At 40.2% G+C, this 22,210-nt stretch overlaps 1 long non-coding RNA gene across 2 annotated transcripts; it reads left to right on the top strand.

Moving 5' to 3' along the window:
• Nucleotides 1–9,312: 9,312 nt before the first annotated feature.
• Nucleotides 9,313–19,768, top strand: LOC139080722 (uncharacterized). Of its 2 annotated transcripts, none has more exons than XR_011535444.1 (4): nt 9,313–9,445; nt 11,651–11,753; nt 12,893–13,010; nt 13,115–19,768. It is a non-coding gene; the product is annotated as an uncharacterized lncRNA (long non-coding RNA). The 2 variants fall into 2 exon arrangements; XR_011535445.1 differs by having other exon boundaries at nt 12,896–13,010.
• Nucleotides 19,769–22,210: the final 2,442 nt, after the last annotated feature.

Here is a 22,210-nt window from a genome sequence, read left to right on the forward strand (position 1 = left end):
TGTGTTAAAACTCGCTATTCATTACCATCAGCTCAGATTGCAAAGGGCTCAGGTTTACTCAGAAACTGTGAAGACTCAGGGTACACAGATTACAGACACAGAGCGGCAACGGGCCTTGGTCGCACTGCACATTTCAGAGCCTAGTGGAAAAAGTCAATCCTTTTCATAGACCTTGGCGGAATGAAGGCTCCATGTGGATCTAGTAGATAAACGAGGACTTCATACATCACTCATGGCGGAGCACAGAAGCTACAAGTATACCTCTCCAAAGACACAGAACACAGGAGACCAAACCCGTCTGAGAGGGTGCAAACCCCTGCGTGCACTCACCATGTGGTCTACTGTTTCTTCTTTCGCGTGGACAGACATTCCTGCACAGCTCTCTTCTCCCCCTGTGGTTTCAAACATGCTTCAGTCTAGCTCGATCTCTCTTCTCCTTTTCACAACACTATGTCTCCAAATAATGGACTGTGTCTATTGTATCCACCAATAATGATGGCTTTCAGCTGCTTATAGCAAAGAACTAATCATGGTGGCTTAGCCAGAAAAGGGGATTTTTTTCAGGAAACAGGAAATACAGAAGTAAGCAGTCCAGAACTACTGCAGCTGCTCCAGGAATTCATCAAAGGCTCTGGCTCCTTCTCGCTTTCTGTTCCATCATCCTGCATCCTGCCCTCGTCCTCACAGCTAATGAGGTGTTGCAGGAAACTTTCAGGCAGTAGCAGAGGGAAGGGCAAGGGCAAAGACCAGGGAAAGTGGAATTCATCTCAGGAAAAACATAGCTTTCCAAGAAGTCACTGGCCTAAACTGCCTCCACCATACCCTTAGCTGCAAGAGAACCTAGGAAATTTAGTTGATCATTTCCATGGTTTTTATTTTAATTTTTTAAACAGGGTGCATGGAAGAACCTCACAGAAACAAGTTTGGATTAATAAAGAATAAGAATGCGTACCCTGTCTTCTGAGGCTTTCCGTATCTCCAGATCATCATCTCTCATCTGCTCCTTAACCCATTCAAGCTGACTTCTCCTCTTCACCCCACGAGATACCTTCCTCTAGGTTTTCCAACAACTGCATGTCTATAAATCCAAGGACCACTGCTAAGTCTCATCCTCATCAAGCCATCAGCGCAGTATTTGAGACTGTCGATTATGCTCCACTCTAAAAATACCCTCTTCCTTTAGAGTCCAGGACACATTTTCAGGTTTTCTTGACGTTCCTTGGCTTCTTATTTTGTCTCCACTCAAGGCTTGTCTGTTTCTCCTTTGTCACAAAACACTGGGTTTCTCAAGTCTCTGTCCTCTGCCATCTTCTCTTCCAACTCCAGACTCTCTGGAAAATTCTCATCACATCCCTGGTTGACCATCTACCTGCAGGTGATTACCTTCCAACCAAGACCCCCACTCTCAATTCCAGAACCACACATCCAACTGGATGCTCGATCTTTCATTTTAATTCTCTCGAAGGCACCACACGAACTGAAAGGAAATTCTTCTAGTCCCACGTACAAACCTATCTTTATAAGTTCTAATATTTTCTTTCAGGATGAATGGCACCACCATCCATTCAACAATGCAAGCCAGAGACACAGCAATCACCTGTCCACTCCCTTTTCCTTGTCCCCCATAGGCAACTCATGACCAAGTCTTGTCAAATATCTCTTTGCAAAATCTCTCAGCTGTACAGAAATTCTCCCCTGCCCACTACCATCACTCAAGTCCAAACCAGGGGCTCTCCTAGACTACTACAGTCTTGTGCTTGCCCCTCCAAGAGCAAGAGGGTTTCTTCCTTAAGAAAAAATTCCCACAATACCACACCTCTTGCTGCTTCCAGAGAGCTTCTTGTCACCATGAGGATACTGATGAAAATACTTTATGTGGCCTCCAAGGCCACATGTGACCTGGTCCACACGCACCTCTAGAGCCACATCTGACCTTTGTCCATCCTGTCTTTCTGCACTACAGCTGCACCAGCATCCTGCCTGTACGTTGAGGCAGTGGGCTCTATACTCTGCAGGGCCTTGTAGTGTCTGCTCCCTCGACTTAGGATGCCTCCCACAACTCTGCATGCCCCTTTTATGTTTCTGTACTTTCTATTCATTTCTAATCAGAAAGTAAAACTGGGAGAATGGGTAAGCATTCAGACAGGTGAGTCTGGCAGGGAAGGTAGGCAAATAGTGGATGCAGTCCCACGGCCCTGGAGAGGGGAGAGGGTCGCAACAGTGGGATTGGTGACTGGGACATGTGTGCCCTGAGCCACCTGAGGCTTGTTACTTGTGTTCTTCTTCAGAGCTATCCATTGCAATGCTTTTGAGAAACTAAGGCTAGAGATTGTAATTTGTAGATGGATTTTGTCCCAGATATCAATTTTTAACTGCCTGCTAGAATTGGCCGAACTATATCTATCTTTTCTCAGGAAATGTGGCTGTCTACTCATTGCTTTTGGAACCAAGGAGAAACTCTCTAAACCAGTATTCACTGCTTTTGTGCTCCTCAACCACCTTCCTAGGTTTATCTCAAGTACACCTCACATATTCTCTATGCTCCAGAAGAGTCCACTTGGGTGTCATTCCTCAGACACCCTCCTTGCTTTCACACCCTGTTCGTATTCAACGGAGGCTATGGTGAAAGGCAGCATTGTGCTGATGGGGCCGGAACAACATGCTCCATCAGAAAATGTGATGCTTTATTTTCCTTCTGATTTATTTTCTGTCCAATCCTTTGTGTTAAAAATTAAAGAACACGTGCATCGTGTCCATTCAGTCGCTGTATCAATGTGTTCAGTATGAGCTTTGCAGCATTTGTTTTGCATATGTACACTCTTTTTCAGTGAAAGGAGAGGTGGGACACGTGTTGATGACCTAGCAAAAAATCCTCATATGTTCGCACGCCACAGCTGGAAGGCAAGTCTGTGGCCCATCTTTCTTTGGTCTGGGATGTTGGCCACATGCTCCAAACAAAAGCTAGGATGTGTTTCCATAGTTCTTCCAAAACAATGATCGTTCTTGCTATTCAAGAATTCTACAGTCCTTACTGAGATTCTATTTCTTCTGAGTTTCTAAGTAGACAAAGCTTTTATCAAACATTTTAGCCATTAAATTTATTTTCTTGGATTGTTCTCTTGTGCACTAATAGTGTCTTATCAGTTAAACTGTAAGTGGACATCTTCACGGGAAGCACATGATAAACTTTAGTGACTGTTTATTTAATGACTGCTGGATAGCAGGTGGCCAAAAACAATAAACATACCGCCTTCTTCAAATCCTCACTAACCTCTGGATAGGCTCTGATGGTCTGCAGGGACCTGAGACACAATTTTCCTTGCCTGACTTTTAGATCTTTAAGCCAAGTGGTGTGAAGCGGTTACCCCAATTGGTCTCCGAATGTTTGCGGCATTGGGTAGCTCTTAATCTCAACTTACCCAACGTGTTTTGTTGTTTATTTTTCCTGAATCTGCCAAGACCAACTTTCCCTCAAGAAAAATGAGAAATCAACATGACTGACTCATGATGGCTCTGAAATATTAAAGGGATAAGAGAGAAAGAAGCAAATGGACCCTTGTGGGGGCAAGATCTCTCCTAACTGGTTAATCTTCTCAGTGTGCGTTACGATCTCTGTTTTAGGAGAGGAATTTAATTTTACCTATTAAATATTCTGAGCAAACGCTCGATTGGAAAGCAATAAATGTTTAATGAACATGTGGATGGCCACTAGTGACAGACAGGCATTGAAACTGAGACATGCCAGACGCCAAGGCATTGTTTTCAACATGCCATACTCAACAGCAGGGTCTGGGGCCAGTTGTATAGAATTTTTTTAAATCCTCTTCTCTTGCCCTTGACAATATGCTTTATCTTTATCTCTTATCAAAATGCTTGCTTCCCAGAAGTGACGTGCAGCCCAGCTACAGTAATGATGGCCAGCATATATGGAGTACCTGCCATCTGCTCCTGGGAGGTTGAGATATTTTTTTCCCATTTTACTCATATGAGGACCAAGGCTTCAGGGAGGGAAGGAATTTCCTGAAGACAGAATGATAATGAGGGAGCCGGGATTTGAGGCTGTAGAGGTCTGACCACAAAGGGCAGCTCCTCTTCCTGTAAGGCACTGTCCATAATGGTCCGACTCTTTCGTAGCCACAAGTGGTCTTTGGAGTGGGGCAGGTCACATAGTTTACTGAAGTTGCAATGCAGCAATGATCTAGGGTCAAGATGAAGAATTCTAGAAGAGAGGCAGCTGGGATCTCTTGGTCAATTCCCAAATACTTCCATAGCCGTACTGTATTTATGAGGGTCCCTGATGATGGTCCAAATTCTGATGAGGGGTGTGGAGCATTTCGCTTGACCCCAGTCCCTTGCTGCTGCTTCCTTAGTTCATCTGAAGCTACTCTGGGGCTAGTACATCCTCCCAAGATGTGAGACAGAGAGACCTAAGCATCATATTACTTGCTCCAGGCCACCCAGAGCTCTGAGGGTGGAGCTGGTGTGGGAACTCATCTCCTGTCATCTGGTTTCTTGCTTAACGAGAGCTGCTCTCACAGACATTCTCACGTACAAAGCTTATCTTGGAATGTGCTTTCAACATCAGTCTAAGTTTTCCCCCTGAAAATTCTAGTTTTTCATCACTTCTCGAATGCACACATTTTAGCAAAAAAAAAAAAAAATCATTAGGTATCAGGTCCTTTTGTTTGTCCCTGTGAACACATGTGATGTGTCTATCAAAAAAGGGTACTTATGAAGTTAGATGTCTTGTGGTCATAATAAATTTGGTACCACTTAGGATAGCGCTGTTCTTGTTGGGAAGAAGGCTGTGGATGGATTTGGAGAGATGCTCACAATCAAAGTTTCAAATGGGCCTTAATTCTGCCCTCTAATCTGGTTGGGTTTCTGTGGTTGAATGTTCCCCCCAACTCTCTGGAAAAACTAATTCAAATACTTCCATTCTCTTCAAACCTTGGCTCTCCCATCTCCTCTCTTATTCTGTGAGCAGGTGACCTCATCTGTACTTGACAGGGAAAATCACAGTTATACAAAGGAACGCCTACAAATTCCTGATGGCAAACGACCTCACCCACCTGTAATTCACACTCCTTTTTTCCTCCTGGTTTTTAAAGTTTTAAAACTGAGGTATAGACACAAAATGGACCTATGTTGGATGTGTGGCTCATTGAATTTTTGTGTAGGTAGCCACACAACTAATGTCCAGATCAGGATGTGGAACATTTCCAACATTCTGGAAAGTTCCTTCGTAACATTCCCAGTCAAGATTCTCTCCTCACTGCCAAGAGGTAACCACAATTATGTCCACTAATTAGCTTCGTCTTTTCTTGTTACTTCTTGTAAGCAGAGTCATTCAGTAGATACATTCCTTTCTGTCTGGCTTCTTGCATTGAACGTAATGTGTGTGAACTTCATGCGTCTTGTTTGTTTTATCAGGACTTAACTCTTTTTTATCACTTTCTCCTATTCTATTGCATGAATATGGCACACTTTATCTATTTTCCTGTTGAATGCCATTTGGGACTGTTAAGAATAAAGTTGAAATGAGTATCATGTCTTTTGACAAAGACATGCAGTTATTTTTTTTGGATGGTACTATTTTTCTATCATTATGTAACAAATTGCCACAAACTTCGTGGCTGAACACAACACCATTTATTATCTAATTGTTACCCTAAGCCAGAAGCCGGGCTTCGCCTGGCTGGGTCCTCTGCTCAGGGTCTCCCAAGGCTGCAATCAAGGGGCCGGCAGGCTGTGTTCCTTCTGGAGCTCAGAAGTACCTTCCAGGTTGCACAATTGTTGTCAGACTTGATTCCTTGAAGTTGCAGGACTGAGCCCCTCAGTGGCCAACTGGAGCTTTGTTATTTATTTATTAAAGATAAATTATAAGAATTTATAAGTAAATTTAGCAAGGTCACACACTACAAGCTTAGCATATCTAATAAATTGTATTTTTATATACCAGCAAAAATGAGAACACCAACAACAAAAAGGTAAAATTAAATTTAAATGGTGATATCACTTACAGAACAATAAAAAATTTCAACAAGAAACAATCTAGTTAAAATGCCCAAGAGCCACACAACCACAACCTCCCCCCAGCACACATCCTGCCGCACACCATCATTGAGAGAAATTAAAAAGACAAAGCATAGAGGGGTAGATCAGGTTCTTGGGTTGATCTACAGATAAAATACAATCTTAATCAATATCACAGACATTTTTTTTCTGTGCACATAAGATGATTCTAAAAACGTATGGAAATTCTAAGGCCCAAGAGTAGTTGAGGCAATCTCGAACAAGCAAAACAAGGTGAAGACGCACCCTGCTGGATGTCAAGACTCATTACAAAGACGCAGCTCTTAAAACAGTGCTATGCACAAGAACAGACAATGAGGATAGAAAGCGTAGAAGCACATCAATGCACAGTTGAGCATTGATTTATTAAAAAAAGGCAAAGTTCTGGTCATTTGATGATGCATAGGAAAAATATAAAATTTAACCCTTATTCAAATCAGACCCCAAAATAATTTCTGGTGGATTGCATGTCTAAAAGCTATGACTGAAATGATTGATCCTGTCAAGTCACGGCCAGGATGTGGAGCAACTGGAACTTCTTGAAATTGCTTGTGGGGAATTGGCACCGCCGTCCTGGGAAACTGTCTGGTCTTAGCTACCCACATTGAACGTGCATACACCCTAAGATCAGCAGCTCCACTTCCAGGTGAACTCCTGTCTCAGGACAGAGACTCGCAGAGGCTGATCCTCATCCAAGAATGCAATTTCAAGACACATATTTAAAAAGTGTCCCCAAGAGGAACTGTAAGAGTGTGGAGTGTAGAGGATAAGACAATGGCAAAGGCCAGACAGGGACAGGATTTCAGGGGAAGACCCAGCTCAGCCTGATGGGTCAAAGCTCTGGTTCACTCAACGTACATGTTGCCTCTCAGAATTTGTCCTGCCTCGAGGCAGGGAGCTGGGCTTTCACACGGGTCAACCCCAGCTCAGGCCTTCTGGGCGCTGCGGATTCCCAAGCATTTCCACTCTGCTGTGGTTTATCCAGCCTTACGACACTCCTCAGATGAGGTTTGTAGCTTGAGTCCCTAGCACCAAACACCCTGACACTAGGGCTCCAGGGGTCTAAAAGAATCCTGCTGTGCACTGAGAGGCTCTGGGTCCTCCTACAAGTGGAGGTCAAGATAAGATTAAACGTGTGGGGATTTTACAGGGGGGACTCCTGTGTAAGGAAAATAAGGCAGTGGGGGCTGGAAGAGCACTGGACCCAGATGTAGGCTGACCCCAGAAGAAGGGCAGAGAGAGAGAAGGCCAGAGGATACGTCCCAGATCTCCACACAGTCTGCAGAGGTGCTGGCATTGCTGCTGGAGCCCTAAAGCCAGAGTTAGCTGTCGGAGGAGCCTCGCGCCTCCTTCAGGGTGATCCTGCCTTGGTAGTCCCTCCCCTCAGGCACGGGCTCAGAGCAGCTCATGGGAAGGGCAGCCCTAAAACAGACATGGCAATGGATTTCAAAGGTCAGCAGCTGGGGGTCTGGGACAAGCGTGCGGACTGTGTGGAGTCTGTAGAAGCACATTTCCCTTGCTGCATAAGTTACCACAGTGTCTGCTGCAACAGACAGCACAAACATGTCTGTACGTGCACCAGGAGAAATGCACACGTGTGTTCAGAGCAGTTAGGTCATGCATCATGGCCTCCAAATGGGGAACAAGTCAAATGACTGTCAGTGTAGCTGGATGAATAAATGGTGGCATCTCTCTCTCTTTTTTTTTTTTTTTTGAGGAAGACTGGCCCTGAGCTAACATCCATGCTCATCTTCCTCTACTTTATACATGGGACACCTACCACAGCATGGCGTGCCAAGCGGCGCCTTGTCCGCGCCCGGGATCCGAACCGGTGAACCCCAGGCTGCCGAAGCAGAATGTGTGAACTTAACCGCTGTGCCACTGGGGTTTCTCTCTTTACAGTGAGTTACTTTAAGGAAGGAAATCTCATCCACCACATGGGACATGGATGAATGCCGCAAACATAATGTTGAGTGGAAGGAGTCATATAACACCAGGGAAATAAAGCATAAAAACAGACAAAACTGCTCTGTAATACTAGCTATAAGATGAGCAGATCACCTTCAAGGGAGGAGGGAGAATGCTGATTAGAAGGGGCAGTGGGGGCCTCCTGGGGTGCAGATAAGACTCTATTGCTGGTTGTCACCAAAATATTTTTAGCTTATAAACAATTTGCTTAAATATGGATAGTTATTTTGTGTGTGATTGTGTGTATATTAAACATAAACTCAGCTCCTCTAGTTTCATAGCAATTGATATTAACGGCTACCAATGCAGAGTTGAAAACCCAAGTAGGTGTGAAGTTTCTGTGTCTTAAAATAATTTCTGTAAGCACATCCTTGGGGTCCAAAGAACCATGGTACTCAGAAATGTTACTTCTTCATTTTGGTTAATAGCATAAAGGATGTTATAACTCGCGGAAGAGTCATAACTCAGCCTGTGGACTGACCTGGACACAAGGCATTCTGAAAGCAGGATGTCTGGGTATTGTTGGGCTTGTTTATTCTGATATCAGCTAAAAGTAATATTTGGAGAATGATGGAAATAGATGTTGAAATGCTATCTGGCAGAGTAAAGAAAACACACAAAACTGGTCCATGATCTGTTTGTCTTACATTCTTGTTCTCAAGACCTGTTATCAGGATGATCTGTTTCTAAGAGAAGGGCACCATGTTTGAATGAAACACCATTTGTATGGGCACAGGAAGCTAGGACACAAGGCCTGAATGGGCACAAAAGTCCCAGTTTCCATTGTCAACCAAGATCCTCCTTCAGGCTGATTCTTCCCGTTAGAACTCAGCAGCACATGATTTCGTAGGCACCTACTGTTGGGGATTGAGTCATCCGCCTTGGGGAGCTGACTCATGACTCGAATCTCAGGCCATCTACCATGACCTCAGCCTGACTCACACTCAGTATCTTGGTTGGTTCCAAGTTTCTTCAAAGCATCCTCCTGGCCCACTGTGTATTTGGTTACTGAGTTCCTTTATCCTTATTAGCACAGGATCCTTGGTGAGGGCAGAGTGAAATTTCTGGAATTAGTTTCTTTTAAAGGACTCCAGTTTGGCACCTTCTCACTCTCAAAACATCTTTCAGAAGATGAACAAAATTCTCCACCCATAAACCACATTGCGAATCTGGCATTGGCTTCCTGTCATACTGACAGCCCGCAAAACATCCTATTGGTTGAGTTTTAAAGAGAACACTAGGGGCTGCTCAGGCATCTAGAGACCAGTTTCATCGGTCACTCCTGCAGAGAGTTGTCCTCTCTTGGTTTTCAATGTGACAATGACACTGATGAATAATATGCTTTGGCCTCTGTATTTTGGGCAGCTGAGGCCAAAACACAGAAGAAAATCGACTGGCGAAGGTAAGAATTCTCCTAGAAATAATAATAACAATAAACATGACCCTTTCTAAAGATATTCAGCCGAGAGTGATCATTTTTAATGCAGCTTAATACTCAATATTACTTGAAAATGAGAACATAATTATTCATAAATACTGAACGATACATTATCTAGTATGTAATCGCTTGCCTATAATGCTAGGAGGCAATACACTCAAATTGCCTTCATGCTTCCTGAATTCTTCCTTTTTTTTTTTTCCTAGTTTCCAATTCTTGGAGGTTCCTGGATGACTCTCACAGCGAGCTAAAATGAGGGACCTCCATCAGGGATTTGTGTACCCGTAACACTGGACACAAATGGCATTTCACTTCCTACCAGTTTTTGCTCATTCCCGTGAGAACCACCAGAATCTTGCAGGTGGTTCATGAACATTTAGTCCATTGAGGATTTCCAAGTTATTTAAAAAGTAACGCATACCTAGCTGCCTGGGCACCACAAGAAGTATGTGTTGGCTCTAATTGCCAGCACTTAGCACGCTGCCTTCCTGCACAGTCTAGAGCCACAAGAAAAGATGCTATTGGTTTTTTTTTAATTATTAAATTACGTAAGTGGTAAGAATTGAGAATTTGGCAGGCTATAGTGTAACTATCTAAAAACCCTTTGCCTGTTTCACGTGCAATAAGCTGATTCAGGTGGAAAAGTATTGAATTTAGGCAAATAGAATGTGGGGCAGGCATGGTTGGCAGAAGCAATTCAGCTACCATTTTAGACCACAAACTCTGTGTCTCTTAACATCTGATCATTGATCCTTTGCAACCCATCAATGCCACCAACCTTTGTTAGGTGTCCATCTTTGTGACATCCCCAGAGAGGACAACTCCATTAAAGGTAGTCTTTCCTTTTCTCATCTGAATCTTTCTTTTTTTCCCTCTCAGTCCTCGCTTAAGAAAATTTGGTGATTTTTCTAGATTTCTCTGAGGGAAAAAAAGAAGCAGATTCAAATGAAGTCATTGTGGGAACAATACCATTTTGGCTGTGTTTATGCCAAGCAAGTAATTCCTGGTTCTGTATTCTGTGGTCTGACCTTTTTGTTCTGTGGTAAAGGCATCTTATAAACTGGAGCAGAAACGTTCTGGGTCAACGGGCAAAGTGAAAATCAGATTCAGAGAAGATCAAAACATCTCCCTCGCTGAACTATCAGGCCCTTGGGGCTACTCCAGAAACTATACAAACTGATTTCTTTCTTTATTTTTTGTTACTAAAGTACAGGTGATGTCTTGATTTTTTTTCTTTTTAATTAATAAAAAAATCATAGATTATCTAGTGCTTTAGAGCTTACAAAGCACTTTCTCTCCTACATATGTTTTATAGTTTGATTCTCTTAAAAACTCTGTAATGTAGGTGGAACATTTATTCTTAATTTATAAATAAAAAAATTATGGTACAAGTCATTAAATGACTCGATTTAGGCCACATAGAGTAATTTTTTTTTTTATTTTAAAGATTGGCACCTGAGCTAACAACTATTGCCAATCTTATTTTTTTTTTCTTCTTCTTCTCCCTGAAGCCCCCCCAGTACATATATTCTACTTGTAGGTCCTTCTGGTTCTACTATGTGGGATGCCAACACAGCATGGCCTGATGAGCAGTGTCATGTCCGTGCCCAGGATCTGAACTGGCGAAACTCTGGGCCGCCAAAGCGGAGTTCGAAAACTTAACCACTCAGCCACAGGGCTAGCCCCCGGAGTAATTCTTAAACCTAGTTTATCAAACTCCATATCTGATTTTCTTGATCTATCTCATTAGCATCTACAGATTTATAATATGCAAAATATTCTTTTGGCAACTGATTCTCCATCAACATCATTTGGACAAATATTCTTGTTAACATATTCATTCATTCATCGATTAATTCGTTCATGTATTTATACAGCAAACAGTGGTCAAGCACTGTAGGCTTCCATGTATCCCGACACCCTGAAAAATATGGGGATTATCTGTTCTAACTGCACACGAGCGTGCGGGCATGCAGGGTGGCATTCAATGATATTACCTTATCACAAATTTATTCAACATTTTAAAATAAAATATGCCTACACGAAACTACATAGCAGGGAGGAGGTTGTAGAACAGAGTCATATGAACAGTGTGTGCTCAAACAAATGCTATTGGATAGATATCTACTAGCTTTTCTTTAAAAAAAATAACCTGCAGCTTTCTAACAGCATTACACCTGCTGATGCTGACCGGACTACAGGAGTCTGCTCTCCTCGTCCGTCTGCCATCCCTTCATGACGTATAACCGGGTAAAATGCAAACATTTAAGAGGTAATCTTTAATTATTTCTGGATGCCTGAGACTAAACCGAGGCTTACAGGTGATAGAAATGATGATGAAATGAGCAATATTTTAGCTATTAGTTGTTTCTTCCATTACTTGCCCTAGAGGTAATGCAGCTTTATAATTTTTCTTAACTACAACAGCATCAAAAATACAAATATCTTGGGGACTTCCCAACTAATAAATAGCCCATTCCAAAATGCAGAGACAGTTTATATGCAGTTTTAGCATCTGAGAAACTATGTTACCGACCAAAACCAGTCAAAAGAATATTTACTTCTGTAATTCACTACACTGTGTTGAGGTTGTACAAGAGAGAATTATAAACTTAGCATGAAGTTTTGGAGGCAGAAATTGACATGGAATAACTGTGAGTAAAAATTTAAGGAAAAAAATATCTGGAAGATATTATCCAGTAAAATATGTTAGTTATAAAAGTGAGAGAGCCCAAAAATTTTATAGACATCCTGGAAAGAGTATGAGTTGAAGTCTTTCTATTCCATGAAATATTTATTTTTGGTAAATGTGTTTTACACAAATGAGTCTTTAGCTAAGTAACCATTACCCAATTTAAATAATGGAACCACAATTCATAAAAGTGTGAAATGGGGAGAGTGGCTGCACATGAAAGAAAGGTTTGGAAGAGTCAAGTGGAAACAAATTTCAGGGGAGTGTAATGAGTGGGTTAAAGTAGATTTATATGAAAAAATACTGCATAAACAGTAACCACAGGAATATAAGTATTATTTTTTAAGGTTGTGAGTTCAGCCAAGAATAAAGATGTAGAAAAAGAAACAAAAATTCTATCCTAAAATATATGAGTTTTCTTTTCCAAAATCATGATCGAATATTCTTTGAAGTCAGCATTCAAAATCAGTAATATCATCAAATAATGTGAGTCATTTCATATTCTTCATTTTAAACAATAAGAGAATTCTTGAGCTTAAAAGTTAGGATGGGTGATCCACATGTTGCCATAGAAAATATATTTTTCAAAATGTATTGGAACTCTTTAAGCAATAAAGGGATACAGGTTTAGAAATATTTTTCTACCAGAATTTGAACAATAAGATTCATATTAATGTCACATTAAAACGTGAGTTTTTAATTTTTCTCTTTTTTGTCAGCAGTCTCCATTCCATTTCAAGCCTTTAAGGAAGACTTTGAGCTTGAACCCTGGGCACTGGCTTCACATTCATCTTCCATGCTTCAAAGCTTTAAGTCACTTAATGGCTATCCAAATTGGTAAGCAGATAATTTCAGGTTATTTCAATATTTGTCTAAAATTAACTAAAGCACCAAACATTTAAGACATAAATTATAGCAAATGTCTACAATCTCTTTCACAGGAGAAAAGCAGAGGGAATACTTCCTAACTCAATGTATGAGGCCAGCCTCACACTAATACCAAAAGTAGACAAAGACATTACAAACAAAGAAAACTACAGAACAACATCTATCATGAACATGGATACAAAAATCCTCAACAAAATATTAGCAAATTCAATCTAACAATATATAAAAAATTTATACATCATGACCAAGTGAAGTTTCTCCAAGATATGAAAGGCTGCTTCAATGTTTGAAACCAATTAATATAATCCATCACATCAATGGACTAAAAGGGAAAAATCATAGGATCATATTACCAGAGGCAGAAAAAGCATTTGACAAAGTTCAAAGCCCATTCATGGTGAAAAATCTCAGCAAACTAGAAATAGAGAGAAACTTCCTCAATTTGATGAAGAATATCTACAGAAAACTCAACACCATACTTAATAGTGAGAAGCTTGAAGCTGTCCGCTAATATCATGAATAGAGCAAGGATGTCGCCTCTCACCACTACTTTCAACATCATACTGGAAGTCCTAGTTAGTGCAATAAGGCAAGAAAAGGAAATAAAATGTCTAGAGATTGGAAACGAAAATGACAAGCTGTCTTTGTTTGCAGATGGCAATGTTGTCTGTGTAGAAAATCTGAAAGAACTGACTGAAACGAAAAAAACCTCTCCTGAAACTAATATGCAATTATAACAAGGTTGTAGAATATATGGTTAACACATAGAAGTTAATTGCTTTCCTATATACCAACAATGAACAAATGGAATTTGAAATTAAAAGCACAAAACATTTACATTAGCATCCCCCCATATAAAATACTTAGGCATAAAACTAACAAATTGTGTACAAGATCTATGTGAGGAAGATCACAAATCTCTGATGTGATGAAGGAAACCAAAAAATAAATAAAGGGAGAGATATTCCATGTTCATGGATAGAAAGACTCATTTAGTCAAGATGGTAGTTCTTCCCAAATTGATCTATAGGGTCAATGAAATCCCAATCAAAATCTTAGCAAATTATTTTGTGGATTCTGACAAACTGATTCTAAAGTTTATATGGAGAAGCAAAAGACCCAGAATAGACAACACGAATTGAAGGACAAGAACAAAGTTGAAGGACTCACGTTGCTCAACTTCAAGACTTACTGTAAAGCTATGGGAATCAAGACAGTGGTACTTGTGAAAGAATAGACAAATAGATCAGTGGAACAAAATAGAGAGCCCAGAAATAAACTGCAGAATAGTCCAATGATCTTTTACAAAGGGGCAAAGTAAATAAAACGGAGCAAAGGTAGTCCGTTCAATAAATGGAGTTGGAACAACTGGACATCCATGTGCAAAAAACTGAATGCAAACACAGATCTTATAACCTTCACAAAAACTAGCTCAAAATGGATCATAGACTTAAATGTAAAATGCAAAACTATAAAACTCCCAGAAGATACCATAGGAGTAAACCTAGACGACCTCGGATTTGGTGATGCCTTTTAAGATACAACACCAAAGTCATGATCCGTGAAAGAAATAATCGATAAACTAGACTTCATTAAAACGAAAACCTTCTGCTCTGTGAAAGACAGCCTCAGAACTAGAAGGCAAATCATAGACCGAGAGAAAATATTTGTAAAAACATGTCTGATAATTGATTGTTATCCAAAATATACGAAGAACTCTTGCTAAGATCTCCTTCAGTAAGTGAATGGGTAAATAAACTGTGGTACATCAATATTATTCAGTACTAAAAAGAAATGAGCCATCAAGTCAAAAAAAATATGGAAGAGACACGAAAGAAATCAATCTTAAAATACTACATACTGTATTATTCCAACTATATGACATTTTTGAAAAGGAAAACTGAGACAATAAAAAGATCAGTGGTTACCAAGGGGTCGAAGGGCAGTGGTGGGTAGGCTGAATAAGCAGAGAACAGAGGATTTTTAGGGCAGTGAAAACACTTTGTATGATATTTTAATAATTGATACATGCCATTATATATTTTTTCAAATCCACAAAGTGTCTGACATCTAGTGAACACTAAGGTGAGCTGTGGACTTCAGGTGATCATGATATGTGAGTTTAGGTGCATCAATTGTAACAAATGTCTTGCTCTGGTGGGAGATGTTGATAATGGGGGAGGCTGTGCATGTGTGGGGGCAGAGGGTATATGGGAAATCTCTGTCCCTCTCTCTCAATTTTTTTCTTTGAGGAAGATTAGCCCTGAGCTAACATCTGCTGCCAATCCTCCTCTTTTTGCTGAGGAAGACTGGCCCTGAGCTAACATCCGTGCCCATCTTCCTCTACTTTATATGTGGGACGCCTGCCACAGCATGGCTTGACAAGCAGTGCATAGGTCCGCACCTGGGATCTGAACCGGTGAACCCGGGGCTGCTGAAGCATAATGTGCACACTTAACCGCTGCACCACTGGGCCAGCACCCACCCTCTCAATTTTGTTATAAACCTAAAACTGCTCTAAAAAATGAAATCTTAAAAAAATTAATTAAACTGATCAAAAACTTTGGATTAATGCTTTATACAAGAATTTCAGATAGAAAATTGGGAGAATTAAAAGGTACAATGTTTCTAACCAGTGTTTAGAGAGCAAACAGATTTACGTTGTTTGATGTGTAATGTAAAATTCAGGAAAATGTGGTTAAAATGGAGGATTCAGCTTGGAAAAATGCACTATTTGGTTTATATCTTTTTCCTATCTGTCTGGGTCCTCTGGAAAACAGAAGTCTTATTGGAGATAGAAGTGCACGAGACTTATTGGGACATAATGCCTGTGGAAAAGAAGGGGAGAGGAGATGAAGGCAGGCAGGAGAGTTTTCAGAATGAGAGGCAGGTATGACGCTTGTGAGAAAATATGGAGAGAAGGGGGGATTTGGTACAAAGACCCTCAGGGTCCATCTCTGAGAAAGATTTTCATAAAGTGCCATGCTAGATGTAAGAGCAACCTGTAGGGTGACTGAAAGGAATGGGTGATCAAATACCAACCATGAAATGGGATAGCATGTGTTTCACAGTCTTCATATTCTACCTAAATAATCTCATCATCATGTATGGTATCCTCAGTCCTCCCAAATCAAATGCAGATATGTTCCTGACTCTTTTTCTATAAACTAAGAAGGTTGGAAATTATGGTTTCAAATTTCCAAGAAAAACAGTTGATAAAAATATGTGAAGTGCTTTAATAGCGGTGAAGGCAGGAGGTTCTGAGGCTCCTGGCTGGTTTAGGTAGACCAGCCTGGACCATCAGGAAGGCTTCTTTATTCCTTCTGCACAAGTTAACAAACCCCAGGATTACCACATTTCGTCTATTTCCTGCCCCAGCATTTGAATTCCATTTAAAATGGAATTATTTTAAAATTAGTTCTTCAATAAATTTAGGAGAACATGAACTGTAAGAAAAATGAGTCTTTTTTTTCCCTGGACATCTGCAGTTTAAACCCGGGATCCAGACTATTGAGCATGAATCAAACCCATTTGGATTACTTTAATCCTGATAAATGCCTGTCAAAGCTCCAAGGCCTTTTTACCCCAAATTTAAATACTTCTTTCAGGACGCTAAAAAATCTAAAGTCTGCATCTCCTCATTGTACAGTAGCTTGTGTTCCAAATTCCAGAAAGAGAAATTTCAATCTGGTGAAAGACCCTGTATTTAGGGTAATCCCACAGGCTCAGAGCTTTACTTCAGTTTCCTTCAAATGAGTAGTTTAGGAGACCACTATCAATCTTCGGTGACCAGATCTGCTGATTATTTAGAAACTGCACATGTGTTTCAACAGGAAATAGTTTAAATATTTGGTTGTATTTTAGAAGAAAATAAAGCATTTAAAAAAAAACCCATTCCCAAATTTATATCTTGAATATAGAACCAAGAGGCAAAGCATGCAGTCGAAGAGAAATTAAGTTGGATGTTCTCCATTATCCATCATTTTTTTCTCCTCTTTAAGTGGAAACTTTCACAGCAGGCAAAGCCCAGCATTACTAATGCAGCATAGAGACTGATGGAACGTGTCCTGGGCCACTACGCTATAGAGTCCTCTGGGTACATCGCCCCTAGCATGTCAATTTGAACAGAAAATGTAATAAAAATGTTTCCATGGTAGAAACTTAATAGATTAAAAAAACAATAGAAGAATATTAAACTTGAAAGAAAACTTAGAGATGTTTTATTTTATTTGGTCCTTTATATTACATAAATACAGAAACTGAAGCCTAGAGCAGTGAAGCAATTTGACCAAAACTCAATACATAGTTGATGACAATGGAAAACAAGAATGTCAAAAGAGTAGTTATAATAAAAGCTTTGCTTTGTTCAATTTGGACATTATAGTATATTACAGAACTATAAAATTGAAGAAGTGTGATACAGGGGCATAATTAGGTAGCTAAACCTATCCAGAAGCAGATATAAATACATGCCAGAAATTGATTTTATTATAATTAGCATTAAAAGAATAGAGAAAGATTGAACCACTCTTGGGAAATCTGACCAAAATTTGGGCAAAAATTCAAGTTATACCGTAACAACTGTATTTCAAGTAGTCTAAGATTTTACTGTAAAATTAAATCATATAAAATATACCAGAAGGAAATATAAGTTGATAGGCTTTGGTGAATGTTTTTGGTATTTATCCTGTTTGGTGTTCTCTGAGCTTCCTGGATCTGTAGTTTGTGTCTGACATTAATTTGGGGAAATTGTCAGACATTATTGTTTCAAACATTTCTTTTGTTCCTTTCTCTCTTTCTTCTCCTTCTGCCATTTCCATTACATGGATGGGATGTTCTGTTCTGATCTTTTTTAGTCTTCATTCTCTTTGCTTTTTAAAGTTCGAGGTTTCTATAATGATGTCCTCAAGCTCGGAGATTCTTTGCTCAGCCATGTTATCTACTAGCAAGCCCACTCAAGGCATTATTCATTTTCTGTTACAGTATTTTTGATCTCCAGCATCTTTTTTTTGGTTCTCTCTTAAAATTGCCACTTCTCTGTTTACACCTCCTATCTGTTCTTGCCTGCTGTCTATTTATCCATTTGGGCCCTTGGAATATTCATTATAGTGTTTTAAATTCCCAGTTTGATAATTTCAACACCCCTGCCATGTCTGGTCCTGAATCTTGCTTGTTCTGTGTCTTCAAATTGTGTTTCTTGCCCTTTAGTATGCCTTGTAAATATTTGCTTGATAGCCAGACATGACGTATTGGGCGAAGGACCTGTTGTAAACAGGCCTTTAGTGATGTGGTGAGGGGTGGAAGGTGGGGAAGCATCCTATAGTCCTATGATGAGGTTTGAGTCTTTGGTGAGCCTGTGTCTCTGGGCTGTGACCTTCACAAGAGTTTCTTGGCTTTTCTCCCCCTTAGGTGGGACAGAATGGCTAGAACGAGCTGGAGTTGAGTATTTCCCTTACCCTGGTCAGTTAGGCTCTGGTAATACAGAAGGTTAGGCTCTGGTTAACTAGTTCCCCTGAGGAAAATCCTCTCATCAAGAAGAACAGAGTTCTGGCATATTTCAGAATGATTCTTCCTCTCTTCCCCCTTTCAGAAGCCTGAGGGAATTTTTCTCCTCCAGTAAGCGTTCTAGAAGGGAAAATTCACAGAAATGTGGGGGGCCCCCTATGTCTGGGGCCCCCTGGAGATTTTATCTCTCAGTTTTGTCCACACAGAGCCTCCACCAATTCACCAATCACAGTTCAGGCTTTCTGCCTGGCACTGGGTCCCACCTGGTTTCTGCAGGGGTAAATTGTGATTCTCTGTATCTGCCTGTAGGTCACTCCAATTTTTGAGAGCAGTAGTTTGTCCTGTAACCCCAGTTTTCTCACAGATCTAAGAGAGTTGTTCATTTTTCAGTTTGTTCGGCTTTTTACTTGTTGTCAGGACAGAATGGTGACTTCCAAGCTCCTTACATGCCAGATCGGGACGAGCACAAACTTGAGAGCAATACATATGAATTGAATGTGTGAACTGACAACTTGATTCTAAGACTTGTATGGAAGCGCACAAGACCAATAACTTGCTGTATTAAAGGACTTGCTATATTAAATCAAAATTTATCTTACAGTTGCAATAATAAAGGGAGCTTGGTATTGGCAGATAAATAGTTAACTAGACCAGTGGAACAGGAAACAGAACCCAGAGCCTCAGCTTCACACATGGGCACTGGCTATGTGACAAAATCATCAGGCAGAACAGTCAGGAAATAATAGTCATTTTAATGAATGGGGCCAGAATAATTATGTCTCCATAAGGAAAAAAAAAGCGAAATTTTACCCTTCACACTATTTACAAAATTCAGTCCTAGGTGGACTGTAGACCTAAATGTGAGAGGCAAAATAATGAAGCTTTTAAAAGACAGTCTAGGAGAATCTTTTCATGCTCTCAGAGTAGAGGAAACATGTTTTAGATAAGACCAAAAGCTGCTAGCCACAGAGAAAAAAAATACATAAATCAAACTATGTTCACTTTAAGAATTTCTCTTCAACCAAAGAAATCATAGATAAAAATCCAGTCATATAATGTGGTGAAAAAGTATTGGCAAGACATATAAAACATTAAATGCTTTGTTCATGATCGTAACATAAAAAGAAGTCTTATAAAGCAATGACAAAAAGAAAACCCAGTAGGAAAAATGGTCAAGAAACTCGATCTTGCTCTTTACAAAAGATGAAATTCAAATGGCCAATGCTACTTGAAAAGATGAGCAAGTACAGTGGCAATTAGTACAATGCAATTAGAACCACAAATGGATACCAATAGAGAGGAGATAAAATCATGGATACTAATGGAGGAGGTAGAAGGATGGGAGCTGGGATGGCTTCTTCACCCCTGGTGAGATGGCAAATGATTACAATTACCACAGAAAACAGATTGCTGTGATCTACTCTTCCTGAAGTCATGTGTTCCTAGGACCAGCGACGGTCCTTCTGGGGAGACAGCCCAGCAAGCTGCACACTGCTGTGCAGCAGGAGGTGAATACGGGTCAGTTCATAGCAGCCTTGTGTGCGATATCAGATGCAGATAACGCGTCCACCCATGATAGAATGGATACATATGTTGTTGGCTCTTTATATGATTGATGCTATCAATCAATCAAAATGAATGAATGACAAGTATGTGCAATATGTTAATCTCACAAGTACAATATTGAGCTAAACAGACTAGACATGAGAGCACATATCTTAAAATTTCATTTGTATAAAGTGCTAAAACAGGGGGAAAAAAACCCTAAACCAGTGGTAAAGGACGTATAGACATGTAGTTGAATTGTAAAGAAGGCAAGGGGCTTACAAGCATAGAGATAAGGATAGGTGTTACCTTCAGCGGGAAGGAACCCTTAGATGCTTCACATGGGGCTTTAATTTATGTGATAATTTATAAGCTCTGTAATTATGTTTTAAGCTTTACTAAGTGTGCTATATTTTCAAAATAAGTTGAAAAGTATTCCACATGCGTCATTTAAAATCTACCTACAGGACTGAAGAAATCCATATACAAATGTATTTATGAACATGTTAGAGGTTACTTATCACTGGGGACTACCATTATGGGGCATCGCAAAGTTTAACTAAATCATGTTTACAAAAAATATGTATCTTTTATAATTAGATGGAAAAAGAAATTTAAAGTTGTATGTCTAAGCGTTACATAATAGCAAAACAAATGTTTGTACAATCTAAACTTTTAGCAGTATGCTAAATAGCATTGTCGTGTATGTAAGAATGGCCCACACAAAGATCTTTTCCCAAAGACTTGGAAATTATCACAAAATGACTTAAATAGAAACTACCAGGACACTTTAATCAGACTTTATGACTACTGTGATCCCAAACTGAATATTTTGTTGTGAGGCCATTTATTTTTCTAATGTTTAAAAATCTCCATGTAATATCTCCTGGATAAAGTTTCAAAGAAATTAATATATCCAAAACTTTAAGTGACGTTTCCGTGGAAAACTGCAATTATGGAGATTTGGGACTCCAAGGTATCATGAGAGCTGGTACAGGACAGAAGGTGCTGAGTCTTTCCTTGCTGGTTGTGTCAGAACCATTCCAGCGGGGCCCCCTAGGGATGTGGGGTCACTGACCACTGTCCCTGCTCTCTGGCCATCTCAGTCGCTTTTGGTTTGGGGTGAGGAGAAGGCAAGGAGGCAATCATTTAACTGTAAATTGAAACCTTATAACATCTATGTGAAATAATATGTAACTATAAATGGCTTTTTTTCCTTGACATACCAAGTTTGAGCACAAAATTACATGAATTCAGTTGAAACCATGAAGGCAGCGTTTGACCCTTCATTCAGGAGAGTGAGAGACGCCTAGAAGGACCTGGCTTCAGCCCCTCCCTCACTGGAGTCGTGGTTCTGGCTTGTCCGGGGAGCCTCGCCACCTTTTCACAGTCATAAGGTGAGATATTAAAGCTTCCACTATTCTGTGGGTTTCTTAACATAAAATTTCAGATCTTTGATTCCTGGGGAAGACTGCTTGAAATACGCTTAAAAAATTCATTCTAATTCACATGCTGTTCTGTTTGGTCAAGAAAAATCAAACATGTCTTCTTAGCCTCCTGATAATCCTCGGAGCTCCTCCAGTAGGAGAGATGACACGTGCTCACGGGAAAAGGGATGTGTTATATGTCCAGGTGACAAGGATGATGGAGCCCAAGGGGACCCAGGGACATGTGCCTGCCCCACACAGGGAAATCTGAGCTCTTTGAGTGTTTATGTGCACGCTGGTGCAGGATGGACTCTTACTTCTCACGGTGATGTCTAATCGCTGAGCGTTACTATGTCTGTGGGATGTTTTATTTCAAATCTCTGCTCCGATATAAACCCAATTAGGCACCCACATCACCTTTCCTTGATCCTTCCTGCCCATCTTACAGATTAAATTAAAAGCATCTTCCCACTAAGATTTACATGAAAATATCACTCATGGAAAAGCAGGTGGTTGAGAAGGTCCACATATGACACCACAGAGATAACACAGAGAGCCACATTCCTCTTCTTTAAAAAAAGAAAACTTTTTTGCCTTGTCTTTACTCCTTTTCTTTCTGGTCTGATTGCCTTGGAAACTGTGAACTCTCTTTCCTCCAGTACTCCTTTAGGG

Source organism: Equus przewalskii, chromosome 32 (assembly GCF_037783145.1).
Source record: "Equus przewalskii isolate Varuska chromosome 32, EquPr2, whole genome shotgun sequence".
NCBI classification, from domain to species: Eukaryota; Metazoa; Chordata; class Mammalia; order Perissodactyla; family Equidae; genus Equus; species Equus przewalskii.